Below are 20,190 nucleotides of genomic sequence, written 5' to 3'. Positions count from 1 at the left end.
AATTCTTAAAATCCATTTTTTTTTGTTATTCCACCTATTCCAGCATCCTTTGACCTGTTATCCATTTCCTTCTTGCATGATTTCTCTTTCTGTTGAAGCTGGTGTCTGAAGCCAGTAGCTGTGAAATTGATACTGACTGTATCATTAACCCGGATTTCCCAAGGCCAACATTAATAAATATTGAAATGTCCGCCGCTGTTTTGCATCGGAACCAATCAGAAATCACAACCTTCTTTTCCTTTAAGAAAATTCTTTCAACACTTATTTTTGTTATTCGTCGTAGTCCTATCTTCTTTGTCCTGGTCTGCAGTCCCCTCCTGTATGATTTCCCTCTATCTGAAGGTGGTGTCAGGTGTCCGTTGCTGTGAAATTGATACTGACAGCACCATTAACCCGGATCTCCCGGTGTGAACAGTAATGAACATTGAAATGTCCGCCGCTGTTTTGCATCGGAATCAATCAGAAGTCTTGATCCAGGCGCTGGCGTGGTAATTAACCGAGATGCTTAAGTTCCTGAATGGCGAATTCATGCTGCCCGGGCTCTCTGACAATGACTCTCACACTGACCTCAGTTTTAGACTCTTGGTCCTGTTGTGTGACACTTACCCAGACACTTACCCTAGTATTTACCTGCTGTTAATTACGAACATGCGTCAGTGAATAACAGTCGAGCACAGCCCATGGACACCCAAACCTACTCACAGACCTCCCACATTCAATCCACAACCAACCACCCACAGTGCCCCCACCTGCTTACTCCCAATCCCTGCTGTCCGACTGCCATCATCTCGACCCACCTGCACACCAGCCATCGTCCGTCCACTCACTCCCCGACCCGACTGAAACTCATACTGTTTTCCCACCCATCCCCAACCCAACTATTCACCACCCCACCGTTTACACACCTCACACCCATCTCATCTCCTCCACCCCCCTTCGCGACTCACACGCATTAAAACGCATAAGCCCTTTGAACACTTACCTGAACACAACAGCTGCTGTGGCATCTCTGCTGCTCCTCTTCACCATTGTTCTCACTGAATGGCTGCGCCCAGGATTCACTACTACAGCCGGGACAAGAGAAACCGGGTGCAAGGATGGGAAAAAGGCAGGGCTGTAATTATCTTCACAATCAGTGCTGATCACCCCAGTATCACCATTGATTGGGAGATCGGGACCATTATGTTTATGAATTACCTCACGTGTTACTTTACACACATTCCACTGTCCTGTGTTAATGTTCTACCCTTCAGTTCAGTTTCCCTGAGAGGGTAACACAGACGTATTTCATTCTACCTGATCCAACGTTTCAAGAAGCAAGAAACTGATAAACATTGTAAATTTTCGTAATTTGGATGTTCGGGTACACACACCAGAGAAAGCTAACATGCAATACAGCAAGTCAACAGGATAATAAATGGTACTATTCCGTTCCCTCTATTCGAGTGAGGAACTATTGATAGAATCATACATGTGATTGGTGATAAAACATCTGGATTAATGTGTACAGTTTCGGTCTACTTGCCTAAGGAACATTATTTGACGAAATAATCAATCAATCAAATTAGATGCGCACCTTCTTAAATTTAGAGGGTGGGTTGGAGGCCCCATCAAATCATAGGGAATTATTAAGGGCCTCACAAGGTAGATGCTGGGAGAATGTTTCCCCGAGACGGGGAGCCCAGAACTTGAGTCCACAACCTGAGAATAAAGGGTGGGCCATTTTGGATTGAGATGAGGAGAATCTTCTTCACTCAGACAGTGGTGAAACTTTAGAATTATCAAATCTAGCGGGCTTTTGTACGAAATATATTCAAGAAAGTGATCAATTGATTTTTGGGGTCTAAGACAGTCAAGGAAAATAGGAATAGTGTTGGAAAGTAGAGGTCGAAGAATGGCTATGGTCTTATTGAACAGAGAGTAGGCCAGAGGGAATATATGGCTTTCTCTTGCTCGTAGTTCTTGCATTTTTATGTAACACATTCAAGTCCTGTAAACTGGCTTATTCAGTTCCTGATCCAAAAGACACGTCCCATCCATTGGTAAATTCCCTCCTGCTCTCTCAGCCTGATGTTTGGGGTGCCACTCACTCTGCTCTGTTCCTTTCCATCGCTCAATATCCAGCTCCGATTGAGTCCCCATTTTATTTTCTTCAATTCAGCGGACCATTTCCTATCCTGTTCTTTTGACCTGTTGAAAGTTTGGTTGTCCCTGGCGTAAAGTCTAAAAGGTTTTGTGCTTTTGGCAACAACAACCTTTCTCAGGAAAGCACTTCGGGATCTTTTGATTTGAAGGGTAATTTATGAATACAAATCTGTATTTGTTTGTTTCCACAACCTTCATATTCCACTCAAATGACTTGTCAGAAACATGAACCATTTCCCTTTGGTCCAAATCACAGCCCATCATGAATAGGGATTTCCAAGGTCCATGTGTGCAATTTGCAGCATGTTCATGTGGTGAATGATTTTCAATCTGAATTCAATGAATAATGTCAGGAAATGGCGCCGGGACCTGCTGCTGGATTTGGTTTCCTGCTACAACAGGATGGTGTTTAACTCGAAACCCTCCCTCCAGCGGCAAGTCCAGACACTGGTAATGTAATTAGATTCTGACCCTGGGTAACGCTGTACAAATTTTACCCTATCAGTCTGCAACTGTTGCTCTCAGTTAAACAATAAATTCCCGTCTTTCTCTTCCTTGCAGCAAACTTACTGACAATCGTGACCCTGTCTCGGGGAAGGTGCGGTCTCTCAAAATGTGTTACCCGTTACCTGGTATCCATGGCAACCACGGATCTACTGGTCGTTATCATTGACCTCATATTTAGGCAGATTCCTATTCGTTATTGGGATCAGTTTCAGTTCTTGTGGAGGATTAAAGTCTGTAATATACATGCAGTCCTGCTTTATGCAGCCACAGATTGTTCTGTCTGGTTCACAGTCTCTTTCACTTTTGATCGATTCCTGGCCATTTGTTTCCAGAAGTTGAAAACAAAATATTGCACGGACCGTGCAGCGGCTGTGGTTCTCGGAACAGTGGGTCTGCTGTTCTGTGTGAAGAACACTTTCTGGTATTTTATGTATGAAGGTAGATATTGGATTTCCAATAATCCTTGGCTTTGCACATTAGTGCAGGATGCTGAACTTTCATCGATGTGGGCAGCAATCGAATTCTTTCATTATCTTTTAACCCCCTTTGTTCCAATTGTTTTTATTTTGGTGTTGAATGCTTTAATTGTCAGATATATTTTAGTGTCGAGCAGAGCCCGCAGGAGACTCCGGGCTCACTGCAGTGGGGAGAATCCCAGTGACCCAGAGATGGAGAAACGTAAGAAATCCATCATTTTACTGTTTGCTATATCAGGGAATTTTATCCTGTTGTGGGCGATCTTTCTGATAAATTCTATTTGTAACAGGCTGTATCTATTAGGATTTTTTCCTGTATATCTTCCTACATTTGTACAGGAACTGGGATTTATGTTTCAGCTCCTGAGTTGTTGCACCAACACGGCTATTTATGCAGTGACCCAGACTAAATTCAGAGAGGAGCTGAAGAATGTGGTGAAATATCCATTTTCTGTAATTGTTAAATTTATTAAACAGTGAGAAGAATTTCTATCATCAATACATGTTAATCTGGTGTTTTTATCAACGCTTTCAGTTCGGTGATGCGCACAGGATGAGACCGGTTCCCATCTTTCACCACTAGGTTTTAGTGACTAACTGAACTGGTGAGGTTGGGAAGTAAGTGTACCTCAGTCCTCTTTGCTGCTGCTAGTTTTTGGGCCATTCTAGCTCTCTGGTGCGCCTTGGCTCTAGGATATGAAGCTCCCACCCACCAGGCTCGAGTCTCATGTCATTACAGAAAGGGAGCGCGGAGGAAAAGCTCATCCTGGCAGGTTACAGCCCAAGGGCGGAGGGGCTTCCGTCTCCACCATTAAGGGGGATCTTGTCTAAAAATCTCAGATGCAGATGTGAGGGGAGCTTTGAAAGGTACAACGGCCAGAGATTTCTGCCTTTCAAAATCTCTTCATGCATTTCTTGGAATGGTTTCAAATCCAACCTGGGGAGCGATGGGGAGTTGGGGAGGGTGTGAGGGAGGCGGGCTGGTGATGATGCCATTTTTATAATTTAAGGATTCTCCTGTCAGACGGATAATGGACCAGCGAAATTCATCTCATGAAATCTCTCTCTGAGCTCAGCCGTAAAAAATAACTTCAGGGGATGTGTGGGAGCGGAGCCAGTTTTCTTGGAACAGAAATGAAACAAAAATTCCTGGAATATTCAGCAGGTTCGGCAACATTTGTGAAGCGAGAGACAGAGTTAAGTTTCAAGAGCTTTCATCAGTGTCCTGGCACCTTCAGATGATCCAAAGGCCTTCAGCCGCCTTCAGCAGGATCTGAAGCTTGTCATTTCACAGTTTTTAGGTGTGGAGTGAGAGGGGCTGGCGGGAAAGGAAAGGAAGTTCATATTGAAATATAAAACGTTAAAAATGGCGTGATCGGTTTGGATCTTTTAAAAAATTCTTTCATGGGATGTGGGTATCGCTGGCTCGGCGGGCACTGGTTCCCCATCCCTGATTACCCTTGAGAAGTTGGTTGGTGAGGCATCTTTTTGAACAGCTGCAGTCAACCTGCAGCGGTTTGGTCCAACTCTCTGAGTGGCTTGAGAAGCCATTTCCAAGGGCAATTAAAAAACACCCGCATTGCTGGCACAGATTTCATATAAGTGAACAAGATGCTTTTACAGAAAACCAACAGTCTACAACTCAAAATGCATTAAACAAGAGAATTTATCTCCAACCAGCTGCTGTGGTGAGATTTGTTGTCAGATTATGATTGTTTGTCTTAATGGAGCAACGTTGGCACTTTACCAGGGTTTCCCAGTCACCTGTCAGCGGGAATAGCTTTGGGGGACTGGGCAGAGAAACTTGCCAGGGATACCAGGAATCCACAAGGACACATATCAGGGAAGGATTGACAGGGCACGTCGCTTATTTTCCTTGAAAAAGAAGGTTCAAGGGGACCAAATAAAGATCCTTAAAGTTTTGGAAGTTTCTGATCGAGTGAATGCAGAAATATTGTTTTGTAATGTGGGGCAGGGTGTGATTCTAGATCAGAAATATAAGACAGTCAGCAAGAAACCCAATCGGAAATTCAGATAAACATCTTCTTCACCCAGAAAGTGGTGGGACTCTGGAACCCGATTTCACTGGGAGTGGTTGAAGTGAATAGTACAGATACATTTAAGTGGAAACTAAGCAAGCATTTGAGGGAGAAGGAAATAGATAGTTACAATTGTAGATATAAATTAAGAAAGATTGGAGGAGGCTGAAGTGGATCATAAACCCCGGAGCGGACTGGTTGGAACAAATTCCCATTTCTGTTTCCTCCATCCTGTGAGAATAATACCAGATTCTGTAGCCTTTCACCATGATTGAAACAGCTTATCCCTGACACTGTTCATGTGAATACTGCCCGTAACCTCTCTAAAGACTTGACATCATTCCCAAAGCGTGAACACAATATTTCAGCTGAGGTTCAATAAATGGTTTATAAAGGTCCAGCATAATCAGTTTGCTTTTGCACTGCAAGCCTCCATTAATGAAACCAAGGACCACATGAGCTCTTTTTAAAGAAAGCAGATAGATCGACTTGTCCTGCTACCTTCGAAGATTTGTGTACATAGAGTCTCACGTCACTCGATGCCTGTATTCAGTTCCCCACCTTCCAATCTTTCACAACCCGTGTTTTTTTCCTTCATCTCCTCGTTCCAATTCTGAGCTTGTCCCCGTCTCCCATTTCCAGCTCTGATGAGAATCTGTAATCTTTCCTCGATTCTTCTGGCAGAGCCATTTTGGCAATTCACACAAGAGCAATAAATATTCATTCCCTGACCGAGGTTCCGAGAGCACCAAATCCTAACCACTTGACCACCCAAGGGACACTGTCCACAAGCCTTTCAGACTGGCTCGTCCACTCCAATTTTGCCATTTCCTCATCTACTTCCGGTCACCCTGCAATTTTTATCGCCTCTCCTCATTCTTCCTACCAAAATAAAGCACCGCAGGCGTCAGCTGCCCCGAGCGCATCCCAATGGATTTTCGAAGAAGACAAACTAATTGAAATTTCGATCGCAGTGGGATTTGAACCCGCTTCATAAGACACTAAAACCCACGATTCATAAAGCACTACAACCGAATTTCAGGGCCTTGGGCCGCTCGGACGCACACCTACTGAAAAAAGCAGAAGTACCGTAACCATTGCCTTGAGTGGTGTCAGCTCTAAATTTGAACATAACATATAGGAGTCGGAATGGAACCATTTTGCCCCTGGAGCTCCTCATAATATCACAGAATGAGAGCTAATGTTACACCACAAATAGAGGGCATTCGGCCCGGGTCATTGGAACATAGGATTTAGCAGCAGGAGGAGGCCATTCTGCCCTTTGTGACTGCTCCACCATTCAATAAGCTCATGTCTGATCAGGTTGTGGTCTCAACTCCACCTTTTTGTTTGCCCCCAACCCCCATAACCCCTTCTGGATCAAAAGCCTGTCTAATTCTGCCTTGAATAAATTCAGTGACCCAGCCTCCACTGCTTTCTGGGAAATAATTCCACAGACTAACGGCCCTCGGCGGGAGAAAAAATCTCCTCATCTCCGTCTGAAAAGGGAGATCTCTTACGCTTCTGGAAAGTAACTCACCTGGTCCCACACCCCCACCTTTTCCCAGGAGGACTGCATTTTCTTCCCGATTGTCCTTTGAAATCCGCGATTGAATCTGCCTCCCCCACACTCTTGGGTAGTGCATTCCAGATCCTAAACACTCGCTGAGTAACAGAGAAACCCCTTTAAAATCGTACACTTTATGTGATGTTGCCTCTCCTCATTCTTCTGACCAACATGAATCACTTCACTCTCCCTTACAGTAAATTTCAGGTACGTTTTAACAGTTTACACAGGAATTCCTGTGCATTTAGACAGTTCACACAGCGGTAAGAAATAAGGTTTTCTCTGACTGGGAATTGATACCAGGCTGCGGCGGTGAAAGCACCAAACCCTCTGCACGAAACTCTCCGACTTCCAGTGAAGCCGAGGGCAGTGCTCGTTCAGAAACCAGCGGCTGTGACATTAACAAAGTGGGATGGAAAGGGACTCAATTTGAGCGGTGACACGGCCGGAGGAATGGAGAACTGGGGATCACCCATGAAAGCAGCAAAGCTTTAAAAAAATGCCGGTGCCCAAGCCCACGACCCTGAGATTAAGAGTCTCATGCTCTAACGACTGAGCTGGCCGGGAACGCACGCTGCTTGCTTCCTTTGCAAAAATTCAGGGAGATCAAGATTGTTTTCCACCTGGTGCCTCAGCTTGTTCTGAATTTCAAAGTGTAGAAGGCAATCGACCGGCAAAAGTCCCAAGATTGTAATGCATTCCTCTCAATCATCAATAACATCATTCACATATTCCACTTAGCTGCACCTCCCTCCAAACATTGCAAACTCCACTTGCATCGTTCATCCTCATATTTTTCTCTTGGACATTTTAACATGAAGCTGCACAACTAATGTGAGTTAAGTTTGAGATGATGAATATGTGTTCGCCCCTCAGGGAACTGAACCACATTAACACACACGGAGGAACACACACAGACATATACACCGAGGCCAAAGGAGAGACAAATACCCAGAAAACAAGGTTGTCACCAACTCGGCCAATTATTGTTCTATTTCAGGGGCCAAATGTAGTGAATGTTTGTCGATGAAGAGAAGTAAGAAACACGGCGGTTTTTGGTGGTTATATTTTTCATTTGACTCATAATTTATTCTGCAGACAGTTTATGTCAATCAGGAATGAGAAGAAGGGGAGTTGGCAGGAATGGAACCATGTGAAAAAACGCCTTAACCACTCGGCCAGAACAACTGTGTAAAGGCTGACTGTTGTTTAAAATAATAGAATGAATACAGGGAGTTCCAGTGCAAGAAGGTCTTCCAGTCCGTGCCATTGTCCGACCTTTTCCCAGTCACCCTGGGATTTCCACTGTCTCTCCTCATTCTTCCAACTGAAATACAACACTGCACAGCTCAGCTGCTCCTTCACCACACGGACACACGGAGATTTTTTGGGAAGCGTCTCAAATAACCAGCCACCAGAAAGTTTAGCAGCGGTGCGAGTGAAGCTCAAGTCAGCAGCGAAATCGAATCCTGCATCAGCGGCTCAGCTCGCTCGGCCTCACTACCACATTCAGATTAGACACAAACATTATCTTCACCAACATTGACACTGAATTAGAATATAAAAAAATATCATCAGGAATTGGCCATTCGACCATCTTCAGCTACTGAATAAGATCATGTGAAAACTTCAATCATCATCCACTTTGTAACATCCGGACGTTCAGTTACGGAACAGTCTCCACTCAAAGAAATATCCTGTTGCATCTTTTAAAACTGCTTTTTTTCTCACTGTACCATCTTAATATGAAGCTACAGGACTAACATGAATAAAACGAGAGACTGAACCACATTGACACACACACAGAAATTCACAAATATGCACGTTGTTAACATTTGAAATTGTGAATATTCTTGCCATGTCCTTCAATAAGCAGAAAGTGGAACTGTGATCAGCTTATAGCTCAGAAGATGTACAGCAAGAATGTATATAAAAGGCTGATATTCACAGTGCCTGTTGAGACTCGGTGAGCTGCATCTGACGATTGAAACCATTTAAAAGTCATTCAACGAATCCGGTTCCAAATTCTGTGCTAGAAATGATAAGGAAACTCGCTGAATTTGCTTATTGTCTTAAATTGAAAGCATCACATGGAATATAAGAAAGTTCATCTTAACTGTGGTGTTAGGAAACATAACATGACAGAAAGTTACAACAAGGAAAGAGGCCATTCGGCCCTGTGTGCTGCTTCCAAACAACAGTGTGATTGGTTAATCTGAATACTCAAAGATATCAGTCATTTCGGAAGAATGGGCAAAAAGGAAAACGAGGTGGGGTCGCGCTGTTAATAAGGAAAAAGATCGGTACATCGGTGAGAGAGAGTCTTAGATTGAAGGGTCAAGATGTAGAATCAGTTTGGGTGGAGCTAAGAAACAGCAAACATTGGTGGGAGTTGTTTATAGGCCACCAAACTGTAGTGGTAATGTTGGGCAAGGCAAAAATCAGGAAATTACAACTGCATATGACATGGGTAATACAGGAATAATATCCTGCCTCGCACCACCAGCTCTATAGTCAGTGCTTTTTAACCTATCACAGCCTTCTCTTTAATTTTCGCCCCCTCACTCCGACTCTGGATTTATTTCCGAGTTTTGCCCTTGTGACATTTCCAGCTCTGATGTGAAACGTCCACTCTCACTCCAGCAATTCTGGCAGAGCTAAAATGTGTTATCGTCAAACAGCAAATCAATCACATTGATTTGATCAGCTCGCCCAGGAGGAATAAGTTTCAAATCCCTAACCAGGAATCGAACGCAGGTTGTGCTGATAAAATTGCCGCATTTTAACGGCTAGCCCAGCAGTTAGACACATATTGGTTGCGTATGGCATTTTCCCATTCCACATATCGTTGACAAGGTGCAAGTTTCTTTGGCCAAATGGTTTGTGTCGGGTGAACACAAGTGACGTCTTCAGCCAATGAGAAGAACCATTGCTGTTGGCCGGAACGTGAAATCGATACTTTCCTCCTTTACATCAGCTCTTAAAGGCTCACCCTTTGACTCAACTTTTAGTCATCTGACCGAATATGAGGCTCGGTGTCACACTTTGTTATACAATGCTCCTGGGGAACGCCTTGTGATGTTTCATTAGGTAAAAAGAGCTTTATAAATATAAGTTGTTGTTCTAGCCCATGGATAGAAAGAGACAAACTCTTCTTCCCTCTTTCATCCTGATATCTTTCGCTGTAATATTGAAATGTGAAGCTGCACAACGAATGTGAATACATTTGTGTTCGGGGAACCAAACCACATTGACCCACACAGAGGAACAAACAGAGATATACACCGAGAGTGACAGAGGCCTAAGGAGAGAGAAATGCCAGAATGAAATCATGTCACCAAATTGGCGCAGTTTTTTTTTCAATTTCCCACTGGAGATTTGCAGAAGGCTGACAAATGAATGGAAATAAGAGATCACGGAGATGTTTGGAGCGCTTTTCCTCGATTCAAACGATAATTAATTACATCTGCACGCGGTTAAAATAAGAAGTAATGAGAAACGTAGTCGGCAGGATTCGAACCTGCGCGGGGAAACCCCAATGGATTTCTAATCCATCGCCTTAACCACTCGGCCACGACTACAGCTGCTGCACCTATATCACTATTATTTATATGAAATCATAAAAGTTACAGCAGAGAAAACGGTCTTTCTGCCTGTCCTGTCATTGCCATGAGCCGATCTTTTCCCCAGAACCCTGCAATTTATACAGTTTCCCCTCGTTCTTCCAACCAAACTGGGAATGAAAGAAAGAGAACGATCCAACCTGGCCAATTACCGCACCATCAGTCTACTCTCCGTCGTCAGTAAAGTAATGGAAGGGGTCATCAACGGTGCTATCAAGCGGCACTGACTGAGCAACAACCTGCTCACCGATGCCCAGTTTGGGTTCCGCAAGGGCTACTCAGCTCCTGACCTCATTACACCCTTGGTTCAGACATAGGCAAAAGAGCAGAACTCCCGAGATGAGGTGAGAGTGACTGTCCTTGACATCAAGGCGGCATCAAAGAGCCCTAGCAAAACTGGTGTCAATGGGAATCAGAAGGATACTCACCGCTTGTTGGAGTCATACCTAGCACAAAGCGAGATGATGGTGGTTGTTGGAGGTCAGCCATCTTAGCTCCAGGACATCACTGCAGGACTTCCTCAGGGTAGTATCCTCGACCCAACCACCTTCAGCTGTTTGACCAGTGACCTTCCTTCCATCATAAGTTCAGAAGTGGGGATGTTCACTGATGATTTGCACAATGTTCAGCACCATACCCATATGTGGGGAAAATGTTTCCATTAGGAGGAGAGACTAGGACCCGAGGGCACAGCCTCAGAGTAAAGGGAAGACCTTTTATAACAGAGATGAGGATAAACATCTTTAACCAGAGAGTGGTGAATCTATGGAATTCATTGCCACAGAAGGTTGTGGAGGCCAGGTGACTGAGTGTATTTAAGACCGAGAGAGATAGGTTCTTGATTGGTAAGGGGATCAAAGGTTACGGGGAGAAGGCGGGAGAATGGGGTTGAGAAACTTATCAGCCATGATTGAATGGCGGAGCAGACTCGATGGGCCGATTGGCCTAATTTCTGCTCCTATGTTTTATGGTCTTATGATCTTATACCCGACCCTTCAGATACTGAAGCAGTTCATGTCCAAATGCAGCAAGGCCTGGATAATATCCAGGCTTGGCCTGACAATTAGCAAGCAACATTCACAGCACACAAGTGTCAGGTAATGGCCAGCTCCAACAAGAGAGGATCCAACCATCGCCGCTTGATGTTCAATGGCATTACCATCACAAATCCTTCACTATCAATGCCCTGGGGGTTAACATTGACCAAGAACTGAACTGGACTAGCCGTACAAACACTGTGGCTACAAGAGCAGGTCAGAGGCTAGGAGTCGTGCAACGAGTAACTCACCTCCTGACTCACAGAAGCCTGTCCACTATCTGCAAGGCACAAGTTTGGAGTCTGATGGAATACTCGCTACTTGCCTGGATGAGTGCAGCTCCCACAACACTGAAGAAAATGGACACCATCTAGGGCAAAGCAGTCTGCTGGACTGGCACCACATCCACATTCACTCTCTTCACCACCGACATGCAGTAGCATCAGTGTGTACCATCTACAAGATGCACTGCAGGAATTCACCAAGGCTCCTTAGACAGCAGCATCCAAACTCACGACCACTGCCAGCTAGAAGGACAAAGGCAAAAGATAGATGGGAACACCACCACCTGGAAGTTCCCTTTCAGTCACTCACCATCCTGACTTGGAAATTTATCGCCGTTCCTTCACTGTCACTGGTTCAAGATCCTGCGTGAAATGTATTTAGACCGTCTCAACCCAGTTCCTAGTGGATGCTAGTTGACAACACAAAGGTTGCCCCATAATCAGAACTAAAATGACAATCTTGCCAAGAAAGGACAAGAGAATGCTGCTCTGTTAAGTGCAACAAATAAACTTTGGTTCAGTTGGGCTACTGTTCCAACATGAGGCTAAGATGCATTGTAGGGTGGAGTACGATAAGTTTTATTTTACATTTAATTTGTTCTGGCCTTCCTAACAGCACTGTGGGTGTACCTACACCACATGGACTGCAGCGGTTCAGGAAGGCAGACAATCTTCCCAAGGGCAAATAGGGATGGGCATTAAATGCTGGCCCAGACAGCGAAGCCCACATCCCATGAATGATTTTTTAAAAACATTCAGGTTAGCTTGCAAATTATATTGCCTTGTTCTCCTAACCAAATTAAAGCACTGCAAAGGTCAGTGTCTGGAGCAAGTCTGACGTATTTGCTCAGGTGAGGAACCAGCTGAAACTTCCAATATTGGTTTCCTTAACACCGAGTTTCCAAATGGGAATTGGACAATGGCTTGAAAGTGAAATAAAAACAGGGTTAAGGAGAAAGAGAAGGAAACTGTCATTAATTATAAAGCTCTTTGTACAAAACTGATATAGACAAGATGTGTGGAAGGTCCTCTTACTGAGCTGTGCCATTTGATGATGACATTGTTGATCAGTCTGTCTCCAGCATTCCTAATGAGAACAGCCTAATTCCATTTCTTCAAAACAAAGACCCAAAGTGCTGCTGCATGACGTCACCGTTTAACATTCCAGACAGCTCCATTGGGATCTTTACAGTGCAGAGTTTGTAGAGGCGAGTGGGGGTCATATTCGCTTCACGTGTGATGGAGCTGCGGTTTGAAACCTGGCAAGAACATTATCCAGGCTTGTTTATTTTAGTGTGAGCGAAATTTAGATAATTAACGTTTGTTGTAAATATGAACACAAGGGTTGGAATCCTGCTGACTAAAGTTTTCACCATTTTTGAATTTAACCAGTTTAATTATCAGTTAAATAGAAGGAAACCCATCCAAATACTCCTGTATTTTCTGATTCCCATTCATTTGTCAGCATTCAGGAAATTTGCTTTCGGAAATGGAACAAACATTGAGCCAAGTTGGTGACATCCTTGCTTTCTGGGAGTGTTTCTCCTTAGGCCTCTGTCACTCTCGGTGTATATCTCTGTGTCTGTGATTGTCAATGTGGTTCAGTTCCCTGAGGTGGTGAAAACGATTTTAACGTTGCAAACTTGACTCACATTAGTTGTGCGAATTCATGTTAAAATGTAGCAGAGACAATCATCAGCGTGAAAGATAAAACTGGAGAGTGACCCTTTCTATATATATCCAAAAACAACAACAACTTAAATTATAAAGCGCATTTAACCTAATGAAACCTTCACAAGGCGTTCCCCAGGAGCATTATATAACAAAGTGTGACACCGAGCCTCATATTCGGTCAGATGACTAAAATCTCGGTCAAAGTGGGAGGCTTTAAGAACTGTCTTAAAGGAGGAAAGTATCTATTTCATGTTCCAGCTAACAGCAATGGTTCTTCTCATTGGTGAAGATGTCACTTGTGTTCATCTGACACAGGCCATTTGGTCAGAGAAAGTTGTCTCTGGCGAAAGAGATCGGGAATGAAAAAAAAGTCAAAAGTAGCCTCCATAATCCACCTGTCCAGCTTTATTGGTAGTTACTCTGATGTCCAGTGACTGGGAATCGGCGCTTTCATTTGACCAACAGCGAAAAGGGTGGAGGGTTTTAGAAATTTAAAGTTGCACATGAGCAGCTTGTGGGACGATTTCACTTTACTGTCAATTTCATGTTCCAGCTCACATCAACTGTTATTTTCCTTGGCTGAAGAAGTCCTTTGTGTTGAACCTAAACAGGCAGTTTTGTGGTGAAAGAGATCTGAACTGAAAAACAATAGCTAAAAGCAGCGTAGATAAGCCGAATCGAAAAATGCTGGTGCACCTTCCCTGGTTATCTAGTGGTTAGGATTCAGCGCTCTCACCGCCGCGGCTCGGGTTCGATTCCCAGTCAGGGGTTGTCGATTTATTGAGTTTGTTCGAACGAGTGTTGATTATTCATTAATTGGGAAAGTTTAAAAGCTCCACCAGAATCAGATGAGTGAGAGTTTAAGTTTCGCCTCAGAGCTGGAAATCATCTCACTTGGTTCAAGTGGAGTGAGGGTATTAAACTGATCATAGGAATGTTGGTGTGAGGCAAAATATGGATGGGAAACGTGCAAATTTTGCTGCCTACAGTTTGCACTGGCACAAATATCATTCCTGATGTATCAACCAATCAATACTGCTCTTTGAAAGCAGCACGCCCGGCCGAATGGCCACTTTCTGTGCTGTGACTTTCTATAATTTTATTTTTCCCAATAGCACGAGTCATTCTGCCATTTTGTCACCCACTCGAGTGAGATGTACTTTCTTACCTTGTATTCGGCTCTTTTGAAACCAAAACACGGAGCAAATTCAGTGAGTTTTCTTGTCATTTCCAGCACGAGATTTGTCGAGAGACTACTTAAACGATACATTAATGGTGCCAATCCTTCACTAGAGCTCACTGCGTCCAAAGAGTACTGTTATAATCAGCCTGTTATGTACCTTCTTGCAGTATATCTGCTGAACAATATCAGCTTATCACAGCTCTGCTTTCTTCACATTGAAACCCACTGTGAAAATCAATTAAAAAGCTGAACAACTGGGAGGAGAGTGACTGTGGATAATCGGGACTGTGCACATTCCTGTATCTGGGAGAACCAGGAAGATGAGATCCAGGTGTCTCTTTACTCACGAGTTTTACCCATTCCCACGAACTGACTGTGTCTGCATCAAGCAGCTAATTGACCTGGGAACTGGACAGATAGAGGGAGCTGGAGGCGAGGCAGGGACAGAAGCAGAAAGAGATGCAACATGAAAGTACTTTGAAATTGATGTGTGTCAGTTGTTTTCAGAGATGAATTTCTGCCTTGTAAGTTTGACAGGAGCCGCAGTGATTAGTTGGTGTTTTTTGAAGCAGGAAAATGTAAAAGTAAAAAGATAAAAGCAAATTACTGCGAATGATGGAAACCTGAAACACAAACAGAAAATGTTGGAAAAACCTCAGCAGCTGAAGGGAGAAACAGGGTCAATGTTTCCAGTCCGTACGACTCTGTGTCAGAATTTGAAACAGCGACCAAATTGGGGTTCTAACCCACGACCCTGAACCACATGTTCTACCGGCTGAGCTAGCCGGGCACGTTCGCAGCTATCGCATATACCAACTTACATGGATGGTTTTGTTGCTTTCCACCCGATACCTCAGCTTGGTCGGAATTTTAAAGTGTGGAACGTAATCAGCCTACGAATGCCCCAAGGTTGCAATTCATTCCCCTCAATCATCAATAACATCATTCACATCTTCCACTTCTTAGCTGCACCTCTTTGCAAATACTGTGATTGATTTTCCTCAGGATTTTCTTCTGTATTTTATACTTACCTGCTTTGTGTCCTCATTTTGAAATTAGATTCGCTTCAATATCCAACAAAATTGAATTGCAAACCTGACGGACAAACAATGGAAAACAAGTCACTCGGTAACACAAATCCCATGATGCTCGTTTTCAGATTCACAACAGTCAGCTTTTCAATAAAATGAAGGTATTTTACAGTGAAATGATTAGAAAGTTGGTGTGATTTTTCTTTGTGACTCACTCACTCGGGAATTCTGTAAATGCTGCCCGGAGGTTTAGTGACATGAATATAATCTACCTGCGTTTTCCTGAGCCTGTGCTCGGTGTATTGGGAGGTTTGGCCCGGGTTGGAGTATCTTGTGTCCCAGGGATTGGCAGTAACCCGCTGATTGAAGCTGCAGTCGGCGCTTTCTGCTGGCAGCGGGTGATTGGAGAGTGTAGGGCCGGAATATTGCTGCTTTTTTGCTTTTCGCTGTCTCATTCACTGTGGAAATGAGGAAGAGGGAAGAGTTGATGGGTTTGTTTGAATCCAATAACTTCACAGATTTCCAGTGTGTTGGATATCGTTTCATGGTATGCCTAATTGTTTTCCCATTACATTTGAAATTAATATTCGAAAAAAAGCCGCTTGCCTGGGAGCTCACTGGATAACAGTGGAGCCGGCAACATTTCTGGAGTCTTGACATTCAGTTCAAGGACCCAATGACAATCAGGAACTGTGTGACAATGAAGGTTGATGGGGAGAAATTAGTGACAGCGACGTCCCGGGGTAGTCTCAAACCACCAACTTTTCGGTTAATACCCGAATGCGCTGACCAATTGCGCCACAGAGACCGATAAAAACTTCAGCCGGGTGTCAGCGAGTTAAAGCTTCAGATTGCTGCGAACGGAATGACAATTGTTCTCTATCAGTTTTACTCTTCCAAAATAAAGGTTGGGACATTCATTGTGGATACATGGAAACAGTCTGACCCCACCCACTGCAGACACATCCCTGTCACCGGGAACCAGCTCTCCTACAACCGGAGCCGTCTCCCTTCGAGCCTTTCGGCTTCTTGTCTGTTGCCCAGTATTCTGATTGTCCCAAAGCCGATATTAGGCTTGAATTACTGATGTGCAGTAACGATAATCTTTTCAAAGTCTCAGATCAGTTAATTTCACTGATAACATCAGAGTCAGTGTTCCGGCGTCTTAAAGAAGGGAAAGGTGCCTTGACTGTCTCTGGTCAGTCGGACAGTTCACCCTTCATTCTCCTCGGATTCCGGTTCCCAAAGTCTTTCTGAAGATTCACAAAGCTGGAGACTGGTTTTTCTGTTTTGGTTCTTTCTCCATTTTCCCACCTGCCAACTGACAATATTTTCCGAAATCTCATCTCAATCCTTCGCCGTTCATCATGTCCAAAGATGAGGAAATTCAGTTTGGTGGAGAGATTATAGAGACCGGGATTGTTCTCTTTAAAATAAAGACGGTTAAACGGAGATTTCATGGAGCTGTTCAAAATGATGGGGGTGGGGGCGGTGGGGACGGGCGCTCTCCACTGACGGAGGTCAGTAACCAGAGGACTGGGATTTAAGATAATTAAAGATGGACAGACTTGCATTTTAATAGCGATTTTCCCGACCGGTGGATGTCTCAAAACACTTTCCAGCCAATTAAGTACTTTTTTGAAATAAGAACAGAAAATGTTGGAAAACTCAGCAGGTTTCACTCTCCACAGATGCTGTCAGATCTGCTGAGTTTTTCCTGCATTTTCTGTTTTCCATTCCAGATTTCCGCAGTTTTGCTTTTATTAAAGTGCAGTCATTGTTGTAATGCAGGAAACACGGCAGCCAATCACCGCCCAGGAAACAGCCAAAACCAGGGAAGTCAAAATGAGCAGATAATGTGTTTTTTGTTGAGGGATAAACACTGACCAGGTCACATGGCTGTACCCCACAGATTTTGGTAATGGCTTTGCCCAGTTTTGAACCAGAGACCGTTTCACGTGTTAGATAAGCATGAAAATCACTGCACCACAGAAACAGGAAACAACACAAAGGCCCAATGGGCTTCACTAAAATGTTAAACGGTGACGTCATGCAGCAGCACTTTGGATCTTTGTTTTGAAGAAATGGAATTCGGCTGTTCTCATTAGGATTGCTGGAGACAGACTGATCAACAATGTCATCATCAAATGGCACAGCGCAGTAAGAAGTCTTTCGGACAATCATATCTGTGTCCATTTTCTACAGAGAGATTTCCAGTTAATCTCAATTTCGTTGCCTCTTTCCATAACCTTTTTTTTTACTCGCTTGCAAGTCATTGTCCAATTCCCTTTTGAAAACTCTGAGTTAAGAAAAACAATATTGACATAGGTGCAGGAGCTTCTGCAGTGCCTCTGAACAGTTTGTGAAAATTAACAAAGTTTCCCTGACCCAATTTCCCCAGCGTTCTCTAATTTCCATTCGTCTACAAGGATTCACAAAAGTTACAGCTAGAAATGGAAGGAAAACAGTGCGAGATTGGTGTCATTCTTGCTTTCTGGGTGTTTGTCTCTCCTTAGAGACTTGCCTCTGTCACTCTCGTGTGTGTTCCTGTGTGTGTGTCAATGTGGTTCAGTTCCCCATTTTTACCATCCAAACATTATTCACGTTAATTGTGCGGCTTCATATTAAGATGGTAAAGAGAACAAAAGGACCGGATTTAAAATGTACAAGAGAGGTTTTCTTTCTTTTCTTTCACTGGAGACTTTTCAGCTTCTAAGGGTCGGGGCTGTACAAAGTGGAGGATGATGGAAATTGTCACTGAGCAACATTTAAACAGGCAGACACCGAGTCCTTGTTGTCGAGTGGCTAAGGCAATGGACACATCGAGAGAATGAGTTTCTAAAAACAAATAGTCCAAAGTGAAATCACTCGGACATTAGGAACTGTTTCTATTGCTGTCGGGTGCTGCAAGGAACAGGAAAATAAAAGTTCCATCACAAATGTTACAGGAACGGATAGGTTATAATCACCAGGAAAGGCTGAACAGCCTGAAAGTCTTTTCTCCGGAAAAGAGAAGGCTGAGAGATGACCTGATAGAAATGGGATGGTTTGTCCCTGCTTCTTCAGCGATTCGAGTTGAAATTTATTTCTTCAGCTGCAGGTTTACATCTTCTGAATCTGCAACAAACAAACAATGAAATCTTTAGGGATATAGAAAGAATTATTCTGCATTGAGATGGAATTCGTAAAGTCGGATTTTGTCATCTGCTAAATGAATTACTTTTATCAAACTCTCTCTGTCATTAGATTACAACATTGACTGCACTTCAGCAAGATTTCATTGGCTGTAAAACGCCTCCCGTTATCCAGAGTTGGTGAAAAGCACTATTTAAATGTAAGTCTTTCTTTCTCTTCTTTCTTTCTGACTTCAATATGAGTTAACAATCATGTGGAATGGTGATGTGTATCTGTTCCCAGTGTCTACTCCACTCTCTGTCTCTATCTGTCTCCCTTTGCCTCTGTATATCTGCCTCGCTCTCTTTCACTCTCTCAGTCTCTGTCTGTGTCTCTATCTCTGTTCACTCTTGTGCTCTTTGTTCCTTCTATTCTCTCGCTGTCTGTGCGCAACCAAGATTCACTGGATTGATTCCTGAGATGAGACGATTGTCCTAGGAGGAGAGATTAAGTGGGATGAGTCTGTTCTCTCTGGAGTTTAGAATAATGAGAGGTGATCTCATTGAACAGTCTGACATTCTGAGCCAGCTTGACAGTGAACATGCGGAGAGGCTGTTTCCCCCTGGCTGGAGTGTCTAGAACTGGGCTCACATTCTCCAGATAATGTGTCAGCCGTTTAGGACTGAGGTGAGGAGACATTTCTTCATTCAAATATTTGTGAACCTTTGGAATTCTGTAGCCAAGAGGTCTGTGGATCCTCAGCCGATGAGTATATTGAAGGCTGAGATGTTAAGATTTTTGCTCTTTAAGGGAATGAAAGGGCATCGGGATTGGGTGGGCAATTGGTGTTGAGATTGTGGATCTGCCATGATCTTATGAACTGGTGGAGGAGGCTCGAAGGGGCTTATGGCCAATTCCTGTTCCTTTTTTGATCATTTCAATGTTCTATCTCAGTGGAAATACCATCAAGGCGAAGGGAAACAGCAGGTTGAGCGTGGTAGCCTGGCCGAATGGCCTCAGATGCTGGATTCAGATTTCAGTCTCTGTGTAACCACTGCCAAAGTTATATTTGGTTCACCTGTGAGTCACTTTGGCTGCTCTCTTCTGACGAAAAAGTGCCAGCACAAAGTGAATGCGGGAGTGTATTGGGCTTAATTTTAACTGGAAGAAGGAGGAGAAGCAAAACAAATATTTATTGATTTTATGAGAATGCATTCCTGGTTTTAACTATCTGTCTACAGTGTGAATTATCGGTTACATTGAACCAAATCCATCCAGAAACTCGGGAGCTATTTCCGTTAATTGATGAAAGGATTCACGAAATTTCCAGTCGGAAATGGAACAAAAACGGAGCCAGGCTGATGCCATTCTTGCTTTCTGGGTGTTTGCCTCTCCTTAGAGATATGTATATGTCTGTGTGTTTTCCTCTGTGTGTGTCAATGTGGCTCAATTCCCCGAGAGATTGAAAACAGTTTTACCATCAAAAATTTTATTCACGTTAGTTGTACAG

General features: G+C 43.6%; 1 non-coding gene across 1 annotated transcript; it reads right to left on the bottom strand.

Annotated features, from left to right (window-relative positions):
• Positions 1-10,233: 10,233 nt before the first annotated feature.
• trnas-aga (transfer RNA serine (anticodon AGA)) lies at positions 10,234-10,315 on the bottom strand. The gene has a single exon. It is a non-coding gene; the product is annotated as a tRNA-Ser (tRNA).
• Between the last annotated feature and the right edge of the window lie 9,875 nt (positions 10,316-20,190).

This window comes from Cetorhinus maximus, unplaced genomic scaffold (assembly GCF_964194155.1).
Source record: "Cetorhinus maximus unplaced genomic scaffold, sCetMax3.hap1.1 HAP1_SCAFFOLD_745, whole genome shotgun sequence".
Taxonomy (NCBI): domain Eukaryota; kingdom Metazoa; phylum Chordata; class Chondrichthyes; order Lamniformes; family Cetorhinidae; genus Cetorhinus; species Cetorhinus maximus.
The sequence above is the reverse complement of the archived record's forward strand: the minus strand, read 5'-3'. Positions and strand labels throughout refer to the sequence as shown.